General features: G+C 43.3%; 1 pseudogene; it reads left to right on the top strand.

Moving 5' to 3' along the window:
- Positions 1-19,308, top strand: part of LOC141084423 (uncharacterized) — a 64,897-nt pseudogene that overhangs the window by 31,948 nt on the left and 13,641 nt on the right.

Below are 19,308 nucleotides of genomic sequence, written 5' to 3' on the forward strand. Positions count from 1 at the left end.
GGATAGTCACAAACCATCAAACAAAGAAGAACTGCTTAAATTTTTGTACCAGGAGTGGCATAAGGTCACCCAAAATCAGTGTGTAAGATTGGTGTAAAGCATGCCAAGACGCATGAAAGCTGAGATTAAAAATCATGGATATTCCACAAAATATTAATTTCTGAACTTTTCCTGAGTTAAAACATTAGTATTGTTGTTTCTAAATTACTATGAACTTGTTTTCTTAGCATTATTTGAGGTCTGCAAGCACTGCATTTTTTTATTTTGACCTTTTCTCATTTTCTGAAAATAAATACAAAATTTAGCAATTGGAAATTGGAAGACATGTTATCAGTAGTTTATAGAATAAAAGAGCAATTTACATTTTACTCAAAAATATACCTATAAAGAGAAAAATCAAACTGGAAATTTTGCAATGGTCTCTTAATTTTTGCCAGAGCTGTATGTTGAGGTCAGTACTGAAGCTGTGTTTGTGTTAAATAGTACAAAAGAGAATCCGACAAAGTCCTAGAAGACATGAAAGAGTTACACCTGTTTTTTTTCCAGGCAATTGGAGGCTTTTCAGCATTGCAATTTGCAGCTAATTTAAATTTTGGGAAAATTTTGATTAATTTCAATTTCAAGTATTTGCTTTTCTCTAATAGGAACCAGTCTCAATGATTCTGACTCCAGGCTTAGACTGGCTAGACTTGGTGTACTAACTTTTTTGCAGATCTGCCCTATAAACAGCTTGAGGGGTGGGAGTTTTAAAAACATGTTTCAAATTAGATTTTTTTTATTTAAAATTCCTCTTATTTTACATCATAGATATAAGTACAGCTTTGTTGAATACAATAAAGAGCTATTCATGAAAAAAGCTGTGTTTATATGGAAGTTCTTCACATTAGGAGACTGCGCCTGATGAAAACAATTTCTGCCTTTCTTGTCTCCAAAGTGTTAGTGAGGATTGTGTTTTAAGCAAGGAACAGCACGCACTTCAAAGATTAATTACACATCTACTGCTGAGCCAGGAACAAAAATAAAAAGGCAAATAACATCCTGGTTGCGTGCTTTGGGAAATAATGTTTGTTCCTGTGCTGCACAAAACTACTTTATCACTAATAATTAGTACAATGCCAGTTACCCCACACAATGTAAGAATAATGCAATGATGCTTTCCTGCACAGTAGTGAAAAAGAGGTAACCATAACCTCACATGATAAAAATAAAGACTTGGCAAGAACATCTGTGAGGAGATGGCCACTTACTAAAGAGATACATACTTTTTCCATGACCGAGCACCGGTTGCGTCAATATTTATTCAGACTGGCCCACCGCCTCAACACATTAACCTAACTATCCCTGTGCGGCACAGGCAAAAGTTTTACCATAGCCAGGTTCCCCGTATCATGTTCCCACATGCTTTATGCATCTATTAGCCCTCTGTGTCTGTACTGTTACACACTTAACATTATGGCTGGTCCAAACAATCAGGGCAATTGTTACCACCCACCTTTCGTATCTCCCCTATTTCCTCATAGATTGTAAGCTTGCGAGCAGGGCCCTCATTCCTCTTGGTATCTGTTATGATCTATGTGATTATTATTATGCTGTAATGTCTATCGTCTGTACAAGTCCCCTCTGAAATGTAAAGTGCTGCGGAATATGTCGGCGCTATAGAAATAAAATGTATTATTATTATTATTATTATTATTATTATTTTGTTGTGTTTTATTAGATACTTTCTTGCTGTGTTTTATTAGTGACTAGCTGAAGAGCCCGGCATTGCCCGGGCATAGTAACTAACTGTGGTTAGTTATGACAAATTGTAATGATTATCCTCCATCCCATAGTCCAGTAGCCATATACCCATCATACATATCCGCCATCCCACAGTCCCATGCCCATATACCCATTATACATCCTCCATCCCATAATTCCGTGCCCATATACCCATTATGACATCATCGTCACCATGGCAACCATTATGACATATCCATCACCATTGCAACCTATTATGACATCATTTCCCCATGGCAACCATTATGACATCATTTTCGCCATGGCAACCATTATGACATTGTCGTCGATACACACACATACACTCGTTTTTATATATATTTTCTTGCTTGTCAGTTCATCCTCAGTAATCAATGTTACATTGACAGTAAGCAGAGGAAGACAAGCAGGCTGGAAATTATGTAAACCTAAAGGGGGTTTTACACTAAGCGATATCGCTAGCAATATCGCTAAAACGTCACTGGTTTTGTGACGTTATAGCGATATTGCTAGCGATATCGCTAAGTGTGATACTTACCAGCGACCGGCTCCCCCGCTGTCCATCGCTGATCGCGCGAGAATGTCCAGCTCCATTTCTCGTCGGGCGCTTCCTGCTGGGACTTCCTGCTGTGACGTCCAGCGACGCGTGGAGGCGGGCGGGAGGACGCAGGATCGCTGTGTGTGAATGGTAAGTATCGTTCTCTGTGTCGCTGCTGCATCGCTGTGAGGTCTTTCTGTATGAAAGCTCACTAGCGATCATTTAGCGATGCACCAGCGATCCTGACCGGGTCGGATCGCCGGTCGGATCGCTGGTGCATCGCTAAATGTAAAAGGGCCTTAAGGCAAGACAGGAGATTGATAAAGGTAAATGTAAAGCAATCACCCTATCAATTCATTGTTCTTCCAACCAAGCCCCATTGTATGGATGGAGATAGTAGACCCAAGGGAGCCATCACCACAGGGAGTCTCACATGCAATCTCAGGTGATGGAATATGCTTCATTCTGTGAGCTAAAGGAAAATGTTTAAGGGGAAGGGAAAAAAAGACACATGGGTTGAATCAGGCTGTTGTTCGAGGGACTTAGAAGGGTGAGGATCAAAGCTGGGATTAATGGATGGTCTATGGAGTTTTTGAGATTGATTGTTGGCTGGAGGGGTATCCATTAGCTATGGTTGTGATATCCATCATCTGGAGGTACCTAGGCTGTAAATGCACACTATACCGGCTGGAGATACCAAAAGCTGTGTCCAACCAAAAGTTGGGACACAGTGGGTATTGCCTGGTACGGGACCAGTGGAACTACTGATCTCAGACTGGGAACTTGTGAACTGAGGACATTGTATGTTGGCCATCTACCTGGATTTGTTGTACAACCATCGATCTATGGAATAAATAATAGTTGCATCGTTAACCTGCCTAGGTGATTTTTAAAACCCACAACCTCAGATCCTCACAAGTTGTGGCAACTGGTGGGATCATGCATCTCTTGACAGCATACCAGGTAAAGTTACTTATTAGTGATGAGCGAGCATGCTTGCCACTACTCGGTACTCGCCGGAGCATCTCACTGCTCGAGATGCTCGGGGCTTGCCGAGTATTTCCAGGGTTGCTCGGCGTGAGTTCGGGTCCCCTCCCTGCATATTTGGAGCTGTTTAGAGAGTCAATGAACATGCAGGGATTGTCTGCGACACACTGTAATGCCGCAGCCATGTTGGTTGTGGAATTACAGCGATTGGCTGGCCGCACAGCATCATCAGGTCTATATCAGACCTGGCACCACAATGCTCTTCACAGTCTACTCCGGAAACAGGCAGTGTAGGGAGAGGTGCTGCTGAGCTAGGGAGAGATTTGCTTGTTTCTTAGTTAGTGTAGGTATACCACAGTATATTACAAACATTTCCATCTCAATGAACAGTCCTTCTGAGGACTAATCCAGCTGCATATACATCAGTGCTAGGTAGGCAGGAAGTGTATGTGGCAGACTGCAGTGCACATAGCAAGAGGGTCCATTCCATATCTGTCTGCTGCTGCTTTTACAGATATTTCCAGACATAGCCCAGAAATTTTGTTTTTGTATCTTAATCCTGATTATTTGCTTTAAAAGCAATCCTGAGAACACCATTTTTCTGTTCCATTTGCTTGTTCGCACAGCAGAATACAGACAGATCCTCTCCATATTACAGTGCTAAAAATTCATCTATTTAAAACTATGGTTTGTCCGTCACAAGGATCATATATAAGTGTGCTAAAAATTCTGCCATTTCTGGCCTCCATTTAAATTTTGTTGCAATGCGTTACCGAAGTTATTGACACCAGTTTGCTGTTAAAAATAGTTACCTACAGACCAGCTATATAAAACTGTGGTTTGTCCATCACACGGATCACATATAAGTGCGCTCAAAATTCTGGGAACTGGATGTGATGGTGATGCTGCATGCCGAGGCCGAGGGCAAGCTGAAATTGTGCCACAACAAACACCCATATCTTCTTGCCCGACCTTCCTGTCCCAACTACTAGGGGACTGCAGCACACCACTATCGAACCTAGAGCAGTGTCAAAAGGTTGTTGGTAGGATAGTGAATGTTGATTCGATTCACTTTGCCACCACCACCACCACCCTGTCTTCCCTGTCTCAGTAGCCGTGAGTGTGGACCGCATATTCCTCATCCTGATCCTCCTTCCTTCCATCATGCTGTGTGCCCTGAGACAACTGATCCCACACTTGGACACTCCGAAGAGCTATTCTCTTTTCCATTTATAGATTCAGGCCTCTTGCCCAGTCCACTTGAAGTGAGCCAAGAGGAGATCGCATGTAGCGATGCCCAAATATTTGAGCAAACACGGTCACACAAAGGTGACGGTGGGAAAGTGTCATAAGAGGTGGACTTTGATGAGACACAGTTGCCAAAAAGTCAGGAGGAGGACTAGGGTTTGGAAGTGGAAGACAAGGTGGTAGATGATATAGTAACTGACCCAAGGAGGACATGCAGAGCGAGGACAGCAGCACACAGGGGGAAGGAGGCATAGCACCCCAACAGGCAGGAAGAAGCATTGTGGTGGCCGCACACAGAAGGCAGGCAACAGTTCCTCGTAACACCAACACGACTGAAGTTGCCAATACAACTGCTAGGTTTTCCCAAGTATGGTTGTTTTTTAAAGACTTTGCCGATAACCCCAAAAAGGCCATTTGCACTCCCTGCCAGGCTAGCATCTGCAGGGGTAGCAAAACTACCAGCTTGATCACCACCAGCATGATCAGGCACATGGCAGCAAAGCACCCAACTTTGTGGGCCGAAACCTAGGGTCCAGGAACAGTGTCTGCGGGTGACACCATTGCTTCATCCGCTGTTGTGCGCACAAGCCAATCCCCTGTCCATGGTACATGCGACGATGCCTTCTGCCCTGCATCTGTCATTGCACACACTCAACTAGCACCATCAGCAAGCACATCCATGTCCTTGTCCCAGCATCCCAGCCACAGCATTCAGTTGTCCATACCACAGTCCTTGGAACGCAAGAGTAAATACGCAGTCAATGCCCCACATGCCACTCCAATAAATTCCCAAATTTCGTGACTGCTTATGCTCAAAATGTTGCCTTTTAGGCTCGTGGATACAGAAGCTTTCCACAACCTGATGGTGGCAGCCGTCCCTCGGTACTCGGTCCCATCCGCCACAATTTCACCCGGTGTGCCTTGCCCGCATTACACAAGCATGTACCCCACAACATTAGCTGTGCCCTCAACAATGCAGTTACTGGGAAAGTCCACCTAACCATGGACACGTGGACAAGTGCTTGTGGCCAAGGATGGTACATCTCGCTGATGGCACACTGAGTTAACATAATGGAAGCTGGGACCCAGTTGGACCTTGGGATGGAACAAGTCCTTCCAATGCCGATGATTGCCGGCTCTAGGTCAACCAGGGTTGCCCCCACAGTCTAAACCTCCTGCACCTCATCCTCCTCGTCCTTCTCTTCAGCGTTCATTTCCAAAATGACCACATCAGTCACAATCTGGAAGCACTGCTGCACTGCCTCAGCCAAGCGGCAACAGGCTGTGCTGAAGATAATATGCTTAGGTGTCAAACCGCACAATGCTGAAGAGTTGTGGACAGCTCTGAAAGAGCAGGCAGATCTGAGTCTGACACCACTGAACCTACAGCCAGGCATGGTTGTATGTGACAATGGCCGGAACCTGGTGGCAGCTCTAAGATGAGACAAGCTCACATACATACCATGCCTGGCCCATGTGCTTAACCTTGTGGTTCAGCGGTTTCTTAAAACCTACCGGGAGCTGCCGGATCTGCTTATCAAACTACGCCACCTGTGTGCCCATTTTAGAAAGTCAGCTACAGCTTTAATCGCCCTTGCCGTGCTTCAGCAGCATTTGCAGCTTCCAGCTCACTGACTGGAGTGTGATGTCCCACATGTTGGAACTCTACACTGCAGATATTGGGAAGGATTTGTGAGCAGAAGAGGGCAGTTGTTGACTACCAGCATCAACAAGGCCATCGGTATTCAGTTAAGACTCCACATATAAGACCTCAGGAGTGGACATGGATTTCAGACATATGTACCATCCTCCAAAACTTTGAGGACTCCACCAAGATGGTGAGCGGCGATGACGCCATAATTAGCATCACCATCTCACTTCTCCGTGTTCTGAAATGCTCTCTGCTCACAATCAAAGAGGATGCATTACAGGTGGAGCACGATGAAATGAAGCAAGGAACCATACAGGGTGATTACACACAGCCCAGCCTCATGTCATACCAACGTGGATTGGATGACAATGGGGAAGAGAAGGAGGAGAAAGAGGAAGAACAGGAGCTAGTTTCATGCGCTATAGACGATACTACCTGCACAACTGTCATACTGTCTGTTCAGCATGGATGGCCTGACGACAGGGAGGAGGAGAGCATGATAAATCGTCCTCTTGGTGAGGACAAGGAAGTGTTGCCTGTTAGCAGTCGGCAGTGCACGCATGGCTGAATTTATGTTATGTTACCTTTCTCGTGGCCCTAGCATTCTCAAAATTTTGGGTGACAGTTTTTACTGGTTGGTGACACTTCTAGACCCACTATACAAGGAGAATTTTCTATCTCTTATTCCCGAGGCGGACAGGTCTACTAAAATGGGGCAGCACCAGAAGGCCCTTGTTGCGGAATTATTAAAACAAATTCCCACCTGAAAACGCTGGTGGCAGAGGTCACAATTCGTTGGACAACCAAGAAGTACAGGCGAGAGAGACACAACTCCAATCCAGCAGAGTCAGGGGAACACTGTCAAAGTTCTGGAAGAATTTTCTCAGACCCTCCCATAGCACAGGCCCTGAGGCGCGGGGTACTCTCACAAGGAGTGCAAAGTTTGTGATGAAGCTGAGAGAGTACCTTGCTAACCGTACCAATTTCCTCTGTGATTCCTCTGTGCCTTTTAATTATTGGGTATCCAAATTGGTCACATTGCATGATCTGGCTCTCTATGCCTTGGAGGTCCGGGCCTGCCCTGCCGCTAAATTTTGTCAGAGCAGATTTTTAGTGCCGTTGGTGAAATTAGGAGGTGTATTCCCATGCACCGCTTCACACTCACGCATGGTATACGCTTCCTGATTTTGGCTATTTGGTGGGGGGGAATGTTTGTCAGCCCATACACTTAGTGTATGGCCATTACAAGTATAGGAGACCCGGTCCTTTAAGCTGGGAAAACATTTTTCAGAGGCCATCCTCCACATTTCTTCCTTGAGGGATTGGAGTGCGCGCAAATTTTGGGCAGGCCTTGTATTCACTTCATGGGCAAACTTTAGGTGGCAAATAAATCATAACAATGGAAACTTTGGTTTCATATGGCCATCCAGTATGTGGGTTCAAAGGCTTATTGGGGTGCATGTAACTTTGGGCCAGGGCAAGCCTTGCATTCAATGCATAAGCAAACAGTATGGAAGTACCAAATGAATACTTGGAACTTTGGTTGCATGTGGTCATTCATGACATCTGTTCAATGGGTTGTTGGCATGTGTCCAAATTTTGGGAAGCCCTGCCACTAACTGCATACTCAATAACAGTATAAGGGACCACTGTTTAATAATGGGAACGACAAAGCATAGCCGGCTGATGGCTCTCTAAGAATATTGAGGGCTGACTGCTGGCCCTATAAAAATAGACTTTGTGACTTTTAGAGTCCCTCTGTCATGCTACTGCAGTGAAGTATAGCGCAACCTCCACCAGGGGGTGCTGGTGAGGGAAAAGAGGTTGCACACACAGCATAGCAACACTGAGCAGCAGCATAAGTGCCACCAGGTGGCAAAAGAGTGGTTGGACGAGCAGAGTCAGAAACAGTCAGGAGCAAAAGTACTAGAGGTCACAGCAGTACATGTGGTCAGAAACAAGCCAGGGGATCAGCAACAGTCGGAAGCGAATAAGACAAAGACAAAAGAAAGAAGCAGGTCCGAATACAAGCCAAGTCAAAACCAAAGAGTCAACAAACTTACAGGGAAAAACTGAGTCAGGACAGTCAGAGGGAATAAACAGACACGGGGCAAATCAGGGATCACAGCAGGACAAATCAGGATATACCAGAGTCAGATACACACGACGAAAGCAGAACTATAGCTGACACAAACCTGCAGGATGCAGTGGAGCTAAATAGCAAACCTGAAGCCAGACTTAGGTTGAGAAAAGTTAACCCCTGAAATGACCAGACCGGGAACATGGAAAGACAGGACTCAAAACCCGGATCATGACACCCTCCTTCATATATGAAACAGGGTGTATCTGATGACGTGTCACACACCACATGGCCAAATAAGGTTGTAAAATGTTAAAATGACATTTCCCAGTAAATACATTTGTCTTGGTTGAAAGCAATGGTAAAGTTGAAAAACGCATCAAAAACGCTACGTGTGAACATAGCCCAAGTGGTGGAGGAACATTTTTGTTTTGGGTTATTTATTTTCCACAGCTGTGAACTGTGAGTCAGAATTGCTTCCAGGGGTATTCCCCATGATGTTCCCATGTAATGTGAGCAATGTTCCCATCGATTTCAGACATTTTTAGACCCTAAAAGAACCCCAAGGGAGATCGCGGCAAAAATGCTCAATTTTCCCATAGACTTACACTTGCCTTGTTGCTCGGGTCGAGCACCCGAATATTCCAATTTGCTCGACCCGAGCACCCGAACTTTTTATTGCTCGCTCATCACTAGTGATCATTCTTGGTAAATTATGGTGCAACCTTTATTGTTTTTGAACTTATATGCTTTTTTTGGTTGGCGCCTTTTCACACTAGCTTGGATGTGCTGGTCTTTTTCTCTATTTGTATTAAAGACTTTTTGGACATGTGCACTCCCACTTGCATCAACCACAGGTGATTTTAGGTAGTTAGCTGGTCCACTCCTGACTCATAAATTGTAGGCTTTTTTTTGCCCAGGAGAGGTGACAAAACAGGACAGGGACCCAACTTTTGAAGGACGCTATGACGTGGTGGTTGGGCACACATACTGTATATTGGCCAATTTATTTTTTACATACCTTCTTTTCAACTGTATTTTTCATAGCAATTTTTGCAGTTGAATATTTCATATATACATTATGTAGCGCTTTTTTAATTTTTTTTCCCCATTTTCCATGGTAGTAATGCATCTTTAATGTTCTAGAGTAAACATTCTTGGTAAATTATGGTGCAACCGTCATCGTTTTTCAGCTTCTAGTCTTGAACCATGGCAAATGTAAAAAAAAGTTTTAAAAAATATAAAAATATATATATATATATATATATATAAAAGTTCAAATCACCCCCTTTTGCCCAATTCAAAAGAAAATAAAAAAAACAAATATACACATATTTGATATCGCCGTGTTCATAGTCACGCGATCTATCAATATAAAAAAAGAATTATCCTGATCGCTAAATGAGAAAAAAATTCAAAAGGCCAAAATTACGTTTTTTTGGTTGCCACAACATTGCATTAAAATGCAATAACAGGCGATCAAAAGATCGTATCTGCACCCAGATGGCATCATTAAAAACATCAGCTCGGCATGCAAGAAAAAATCCCTTATCCAACCCCAGATCATGAAAAATGGAGACGTTATGGGTATCGGAAAACGGTGCAATTGTTTTTTTAACAAATTTTGGAATTTTTTTCACCACTTATAGAAAAAAGAACCTAGACATGTTTGGTGTCTGTGAACTCGTAATCACCAGGAGAATCATTATGGCAGGTCAGTTGTCCTGCCTATTTTTGCTAGTTAACGTAAAGGCCCTAAACTCTCTGCTTTAACTTCGCTCATTATCAAAAATAGAGGGGCCCCCACTGTTAGGGTTAGCGGATCGCACTTAATAAAATAAATAATAAAGCGTGATTGCAACCCGGGGTCCACAGTGCAGAGATGTAAAACTGCTGTTAATATGAACAATGACGAACTAAAGACAGCAAGCCAACTCCTTAATAGGACTGCATTAACTCCACGCAGTATGAACAAAACGCACAATACTCAGCTCTGTTAGCTTCACAGAGAGGTAGAACTAAACGCTTGCGCTCGCTCTGTAACTGACCCTTGCCAATCGTACACAAGGCCGAAACAGATGCTGAGTCACAAAAAAATACAAAAACTGATGCTAATTACAAACCCTGTAGACTTTACAGGGGAGCACAGCTCTATGGTTGGAACTTGCCCTGTACGTCCACTGTGCTAACCGCACACATGTGGGAAACAGATGCTAAGCCAAGCAGGTACAGAAAGTCCTAACTGGCTAAAACTCAGGAGGTAACTAAACACACATACGTGCATACAGAATGGTAGTGTATCCACTCACACACGCCAACCATAAATGATACTAGCACATCGGAATACACCTCTGAGAGCTATTTATACATTAGGCTCATGTCCACATGGACAGGACCTTGCCCGTGGACCAACCCGGAGCTGCCACATCACCTGAGCAGCTGACGTCTGACCTTCAATAGGAAGACGCCACATCACTGACATGCTCAGTTTTGTGATCTCTGATTACTAAAGGCTTAGCTGGAGTCAGCAATAACCAAATGCATGGCATGAATCTGAGCAAGACACCGGGCCCAACACCTGCGCTGAGCAGCAGTGTCAGCAGCCGGACCTGAATCCTGAATAGGAGACCGCAGGGCCAGACAAAGCTTGGGATCAATCCCATGCAGTGGGAAAATCATGGCACCTAACATCCACGGTTTACCTTTTAATTTATTTAAAGAAATGATTTTAAAAAATGGTGTGGAGCCCCCCTCCTATTTTTGATAACCAGCCAAGGTAAAGTAGACAAAAACCATTTAAACCATTGCTTCTAAAACCACTGTTGATTATTTTTATAAAGCTGGAAAATTTTCATCACCTGGCCTTTCCTAACGATGATAGTGAACATGCCATAATCCTAACAGGCTAATTAAGGTATGAAACCTTGGTCAAAGCACACAAATCTCCAAGTGTTCCCAAACTATTGCATATGCCCACTTTACTTTCTGTAACATTTAAAATGTAAAAATTGACAATTTCTTGGTGACTTAAATACAAAGGAAATATGTTATCTTCAACTTTGGCTTATTAGAAATCATTTCATCTTCAGCTTGTGTAAATGTTCTCAATAAGAATTTCAACCAGAGGTGCCCATGCTTTTACCTGCCACTGTATATAATATTAATAATAATAATAAATAATATTATTATATTATATAATAATAATATAATATGTATAATACTAGCTGAAGAGCCCGGCGTTGCCTGGGCATAGTAAATAACTGTGGTTAGTTATAACAAATTATAATGATTATATTGCACATAAAAACATTTCACATCATATATTCAACAGTACAGATTTGCAACATAAATTAACTAAACGATTACTCATGTAGTGATAGTATTTTATTTTCAACTCATTCAAGAGCCTTTTGATAAACAACATTTTTGGTTTTTCCTTTCGGTGCAAAGATGAACAGATTTTTGGCAGTTCCAACTCTTGAACAGGCCACGTAAAGTTGGCCACGAGAAAAGCATGGAGATTGCAGATTAATCCCTAATACTTTCAAGGACTGTCCCTGAGCATTGTTAATGGACATTGCCAATGCCAGTTGAACTGGAAACTGGAGGCATTTAAAATCAAAAGGCAAATCAGATGGAATGAGTGGAATTCTTAGAATTAAAATGTCCTCTCCTCTGGCACATGCTGTTGCTGAGCCGTGTATCTAATCCTATCCTGTGTGATACTGTCTGCTGAGCCGTGTATCTAATCCTATCCTGTGTGATACTGACTGCTGAGCTGTGTATCTAATCCTATCCTGTGTGATACTGTCTGCTGAGTCGTGTATCTAATCCTATCCTGTGTGATACCGTCTGCTGAGCCGTGTACGTAATCCTATCCTGTGTGACACTGACTGCTGAGCCGAGTATCTAATCCTATCCTGTGTGATACTGACTGCTGAGCCGTGTATCTAATCCTATCCTGTGTGATGCTGTCTGCAGAGCCGTGTATCTAATCCTATCCTGTGTGATACTGACTGCTGAGCCGTGTATGTAATACTATCCTGTGTGACACTGACTGCTGAGCTGTGTATCTAATCCTATCCTGTGTAATACTGACTGCTGAGCCGTGTATCTAATCCTATCCTGTGTGATACTGTGCCATCATTTAGCATCATGGTATCTGGCATGATGGACATAATTTCTATCTCTTATACCTCCTGATGAACCGCTGTCACGGGGAAACGCGTTGGGGTGACACCATACATGATAAGTGGCCACTTTCTTAATAGTTTCTTTCTATTTATGCTCCATTGACAGGGCATGTTTAACTTAATGCAGATGCATTGTGGACCTTTGACTATCATGATGTGGTAATCTGTTTTTATTTTTCTGAGATTGTTTTCATTATACCTAGGGCATTTTTATGATTCATTTCTGCACTATCGGATATTGTTTTCCCACCTGTGATATTAAGGACTGGTAGGGGAGCGAGGAACAGTCCTCGTTGAGTGGGGGCGCCAAAAAATCGTCATCTTAGGGTGCCAACCTCCACAGACAGAAATATATCAGTTAGGCCTAATTCAGTGCCGTGCAGCATCTCAGATTAGGTCTTTTGTTCTATTTTGTGGCATTGCCACTATTTTTCACTGGGAATATGGTGTTTTTTAATTTCATTGAATAAACTAGTTTTTTATAGGGATTATATTTTCCTGTGTATCTAATCCTATCCTATGTGATACAGTCTGCTGAGCTGTGTATCTAATCCTATCCTGTGTGATACAGTCTGCTGAGCCGTGTATCTAATCCTATCCTGTGTGCTACTGGGCTCCCCCTACAGGCTATGTCAGAGGGTGGTCTGTGTCGGCACGGTAATAAAATGTGTTATTTCCAGCTTTACAGAATGACAATAATACCATATAAATGATAAGAATAATAAGCATCAGTTACCACAACTGTCTAAAAGGAAAACTGTTGCTCATAAAAACCAATCACAGTTCAGCTTTCATCTTTTAAACAGCTCGGGCGAAATGAAAGATGCTTAGTGATTAGTTGCAAGGAAAACTGTTGCTCATAGCAACTAATCACAGCTCAGCTTTTAAACAACTCTGGAGAAATGATCGATGCTTAGTGATTGGTTGCTAGGTGGAGTGGGTGTGGCTTGATACTCAGCATGATTGTTTACTTGACATAGCATTCGCTGCACTTTCTGTTTCTTGACATTACTCCCCCTTTAGTGCTAAGAATGCCATTAAGGCAATTTAGCAAAGTACATTTGAGGAATAAACATTATGCCCTGCCAGGAGCCCCAGGCGCATGGAATAAAAGATCAGCCAAAATGTTTCTCTGAATGTATTTATGATTTTTTTTTTTAAATCCTCCCCGAGCAGGTGCCACAAGACGGAGGCACAAATGGTGAAGGCTATATCTAGCTCTACAAGTTTATAAAGCATATCAGGAAATTAAGCTGATATCCAGATAAGCTTTTTTGCCTATTTAATACCAAACTCATCTTACAATGTGCAAGTCACAAATACAAAGAATTAAAAATTGTATTCAATTATGTATAATAAAACCTAGTAGGACCTTTTAAAACAGCTAGGATCAATAGGGAAGTCATTTATCATTTTCTTAATTTCAGCAAAATCTACTGTAATTTATCAAATTCACAACAGAAAAACAAAAAACAACACTCAAAGTAATTAAGTGCAGATAGGGAGTCTTAAGTTTGGTATGTTTTCAAGTTTCTATGCCTAACAAAACAATCATTCAATAGTCAATATGCATACAGGTCATCCCCATCATTATAGGCTCGTAAAAGATCAGGGGACCAAACTACAAGGAATATCTTGACATACAATCCCTACCTCTATACCCGCCACTTAAATGGATCAGGTAACCCCCAGAAACATTTTTTACCTGCAAATCTAGCTAAAATCTGCAGGTAAATGGGACTTTAATCAATTCCAGAATACTAGAGCAGGGAGAAAAGGAATTGTATTCTCACTGTAGCTGTTCATTTCCAGTCATCATGTTGGTGCAGGGGGCTGTATCAGTCACCACTCACTATTTATTGAAAGTGCTGTAATCACTCCCCAGCACAATAATTGAGAACCTGCTCTCCAGCACATCTGTGCAGAGTATGTGTGCAGAGCAGGTTGTCAATCAATGTGTGGGAGTGATTACAGTGTGCTAACGGGATTTAAATGTTATTTACCTGCAAATTACCACTATATCTGCAGGTAAATAGCCTTTATCGAGACAAAAGGTTGCTGCTATAGGACTAAATAAAACCTACATTCTGACCTGAACAAAACACATTATACAAAGACCATTGTTACCAACAATACAACTATACACCTCAATATACTATGCTGTTCCAAAAATAAAAGGAACATTTAGGGTATGTGCACACATTGCAGATTTGTTTGCGGATGTTTCCGCACAGAATCCGCATCTCTTGGCAGAAAATGCAGCTAAAAATCCGCGCGTTTTTGATGCAGATTTGATGTGGTTTTTACTTGTGGTTTTTAATGCGGATTTGTCTGCGTTTTTTAAAGCTAATAAAGATATTTATCTTTGACTAAGGCTAGTTTCACACTAGCGTTTATTCGACGCAGCGCACGGCACCACTAAGCCCCGCCCCCTGCCGTCTCCCTGCTCACACCATCCGATCATCGCCGCCTACTATCGCACATGGACGCTTGCGATCTGCGCACCCTATCTTTAGCATAGGGTGCGTAGATCGTGCGCTGGCCATGCGCTAGTAGGATTTTGGCGTGTGCTGCGCACTTTCGAAGGTGCGCCCGTGCGTGCCGAACGCAGCATGTTGCATTTCGGCGGACAAGGCGCACCTTCAAAAGTGCGCAGCTCACGCCAAAATCCTACTAGCGCACGGCCAGCAAACGATCTGCGCACCCTATGCTAAAGATAGGGTGCGCAGATCGCAAGCGTCTATGTGCGATAGTAGGCGGCGATGACTGGATGGGGCGGGCAGGGAGCTGGCAGGGGGCGGGGCTTAGTGGCGCCATGCGCTGCATCGAATAAACGCTAGTGTGAAACTAGCCTAACTTGACAAATCTAAAACAAAAAAAATTGTGATGTTTTTTCCTTGTCCAACCCTTCTTCTTCCATTCTCCATTGTGCCAACACAATGCAACATGAGTGGATGGTTGCTCGAAAAGCAGAGCGCCCAGGCCATATAGAATCATGATGTTGGGATTACTTCTCCAAATCATCAATCTTCACAGAAAGCAGGTAAGATAAAGTAGATGTAAAAAATATTGACATGTGTTTGTTTTTTCACTGTGTTGTGTACTAAACAATAGTTTTATCTTTTAGGAGCAGCACAGAAGGAGAAGGCGAGCCCAAAAGATGTGGGTGCACCCAATAACTGCAGAGTGCACAGAGAGGGGCACTTTTATGCGCTCTATACAGATGTGAGGAGGTAAGCTAACCATATCTAAAGATAATATCCTAAGTAAAATGTGTCCGAAAAAAAAAATAATCATATATTAACTAACCACTTTTTTATGTCAAATTTTATTACAGATTTCCTGAAAAACTTGTATCATTTTGCCGTATACCGATCTATTATGATTGGGTCACCAAGGAGGAAAGCAAGACCAAGCTAAGCCACAGAAAACCAGAGAGGTTGGTAACTAAGCAGATTGCAGACCCCTGATCCTATCCACACATCTAGCAGTAGCCGTGGAGCATACCTACGATGATTCTAGACGCCTCAACACAGCCGGAGAACTAAATAAGTCTAAAGCAAGAAAGGGGAAATCTAAACTGCCCCAGAGCAGATCCCAAAGGAATAGATAGCCCCCAAACATATATTGTCGGTGAGACAAGATGAAAACACAAACGCAGGTAGGAAAATAGGCTGAGCAAACGATGGGGCCCAAACTATCTAGACAGGACAGGAAAGGAAAGCCACTGTCTGCAATCACGCAAAAAAACCCTGCAAAAAATGCCCAACACGTCTGATAGAAAAAATACTGAAGTCACTAGACTTCGCCCACTATATCAGCACTCTGGTATATTCTGAAAACAGAGCAAAGAGAGGCCAATCTAATAAGGGACAAAACCAAACTGGCACAAACACTAACATGGAAATTCAGCACAGCCCCAGCCGGAGCTGGCTGACCACACAAAACTGAAATAGACAAAACCAAATCAAATGTGAACAATAGCAAAAGAACACTTAGCTTGAGCATGCAGGGACTAAGCTGGAAACAAAGACCTCAGGAGGCGGGAAAAATCACCAGCAGGGATAGAGGAAGTCGGCTGTCTTAAATCCAGTCAGAAACTCCCAATGTCCAATCATCCTCCTCATTATCAGGTGGCAGGCCTCTGTTAATTAGATCAGCTCCATTACCTCCTGTAACCACCAGAGGGAGCCCGGAAAGAGAACTCGCAACCCCTCTGTCAATACGACCATCTCCACTACCTTCACCAGCAACCAGATGTAGGCCAGAAAGTGAATTCACAACAGTACCCACCCCTTGAGGAGTGGTCACCGAACCCTCATCCACGCCTCCAGGACGATCAGGATGGGCCCGGTGAAAAGCACGAACCAATCTATCGGCATGAATGTCCGAAGCAGAGACCCAAGAATTATCCTCCTGGCCATAACCCTTCCATTTGACCAAGTACTGGAGTCTCCGTCTAGCCAAACGAGAATCCAATATTTTCTCTACCTCATATTCCACATTGCCTTTAACCAATACAGGGTCAGGAGGTGCCGCCATAGGAACTATTGGCTCCACAAACCTCTTCAACAGAGATTTATGAAACACGTTATGGATCTTAAACGTAACTGGAAGAGCCAATCGAAAAGAAACTGGATTAAGAATCTCCAAAATCTTATAAGGTCCAATGAATCTTGGCTTGAACTTTGGAGACGCAACCTTCATGGGAATATTCTTTGACGACAACCAAACCATATCACCCACTTTAAACCGGGGACCAATGGTCCTATGCCGGTTGGAAAACCGTTGGGCTTTTTCCTGAGAAAGGGACAACTTATCCACTAGAGTGGAGCGAAACGGGTCGGTCAAATTCATAAGTGGCCGACTTTTGCTAAAGTCAGGTTTCATGAAACGAAACCCGACCATAGCGTGAGGTCTGCGACCAGAGCGCCAAAGTCGCGTTTCAAATGATGCTTCCAGCGACCTTTTTCAGCCAATGATGGAGGATGCACACTGTGGGCAACTCGATGGCAAGGGCTGCGGTCACCACCTTCTTTGAGAAGGGCATGCAAGTGATTGGCTTGCTTTGTGTGGTGTCACAGGGGCTATAAAAGGGCGTGCACGCCAACCGCCATCTTACTTCTGCCGATCTTAGCATAGGAAGAGGTTGATGCTGATGATTCTGAATAAGGGAGAGCGTTAGGCAGGGAAGAAGAAAAAAAAACTGCTTCTGCTGGTAGCGATTTTCACTGTACAACACAACAGTTTGTGTGCAGTGACAGGGGAGGCTATATTTTTGTGCATCAGCTCTGTTGGTTATTAGGCTGCCTTATAAGGCTCCCTGATAGCTGCATTGCTGTTTGCACACTGCTGTGCAAACTGCTTTTTTAAAAGCAAAAATACTTTTCTTCCTCTTTTCTGCACAGTTACCAAGCGTTCATTTTTCCACACTTTTGTGTGCAGCAGTCCTGCTTATTAGGCTGCCTGCTGCCATACATGGACTGAGAGCATCATTGTCAGCCTCCTAAAATCTCTAGGGAGATTCAAATTCTCCCCAATACTATATACACCTTGTACCTTGTCATACACCAGCCAATTTCAGCCTGTTCAATTGAGGTATAATCTATAGTGGGCCTGAGATAATAGTTCAGCCTCCTAAAATCTCTAGGGAGATTCAAATTCTCCCCAATACTATATACATCTTGTACCTTGTCATACACCAGCCAATTTCAGCCTGTTCAATTGAGGTGTAATCTATAGTGGGCCTGAGATAATAGTTCAGCCTCCTAAAATCTCTAGGGAGATTCAAATTCTCCCCAATACGATATACACCTTGTACCTTCACATACACCAGCCTGTTGTGAGTTCATTTTTCCCTTCACCATTGAGGTCTGATAAACTCCCTCCTCTGGTGAAGGAAGGTAGTGAGACTTGATTCTGTTATGATGAGTCACCGAAGGAGGAAAAAACAAAATACCAGCTAAGTCCAGAAAAACCAGAGAGGTTGGCAGCTATCGGATTGCAGACCCCTGAACCTATCCACAACAACTAGCAGTAGTCGTGGGGGGTTCCTACGGTGCCCTAGACCCCTCGATCACAGCCGGAGAGCTGCATAGCCTAAAGACAGAAAGGGGAAAACTAAACTGCCCCAGAGCAGACCCCAAAGCAATAGGCAGCCCCCAACATATAATGACGGTGAAGCAAGATGAAAACACTAACACAGATAGAAAGATAGGTTGAGCAAATGATGGGGCCCAAGCTAACTACATAGGACAGGATAGGAAAGCTGCTGTCTGCCATCCGCAAAAACCCTATCAAAATGAGCCAACCGACTGATAGGAAAAACAGGCCCTGAAGTCGCTAGGCTTCAAAAGACTATATCAGTACTCAGGTATATTCTGAAGACAGAGCAAAAGATCAACAGATCAGAGACAAAAATGGAATTCAGCTCACCCCCGGCCGGGGATGGCTGAACTCCCAAAAAACAAGGCAAAACAAAACAAAACTGAAGAGTACAAAGCAGAGCAGAAAAACTTAGCTTTGAGACGCAGGAATCAGACTGGTCTCCAAGAATCCAGCAGGAAAATCACCAGCCAGGAAGAAGGGCGTCGGCAGCCTTATATCCAGTCCTCAATTCCAGCCACCCAGTTATCATCTAGCTGCCCAGGTGTTTGGTAATCAGTTTCACTACCTTCCTTCACCAGAGGAGGGAGTTCATCAGACCTCAATGGTGAAGGGAAAAATGAACTCACAACACCAGTCAATTTCAGCCTGTTCAATTGAGGTGTAATCTATAGTGGGCCTGATATAATAGTTCAGCCTCCTAAAATCTCTAGGGAGATTCAAATTCTCCCCAATACTATATACACCT

The sequence above is a fragment of the Dendrobates tinctorius genome, unplaced genomic scaffold (genome assembly GCF_039654945.1).
Source record: "Dendrobates tinctorius isolate UK_male_01 unplaced genomic scaffold, ASM3965494v1 ptg000022l, whole genome shotgun sequence".
Lineage (NCBI taxonomy): Eukaryota > Metazoa > Chordata > Amphibia > Anura > Dendrobatidae > Dendrobates > Dendrobates tinctorius.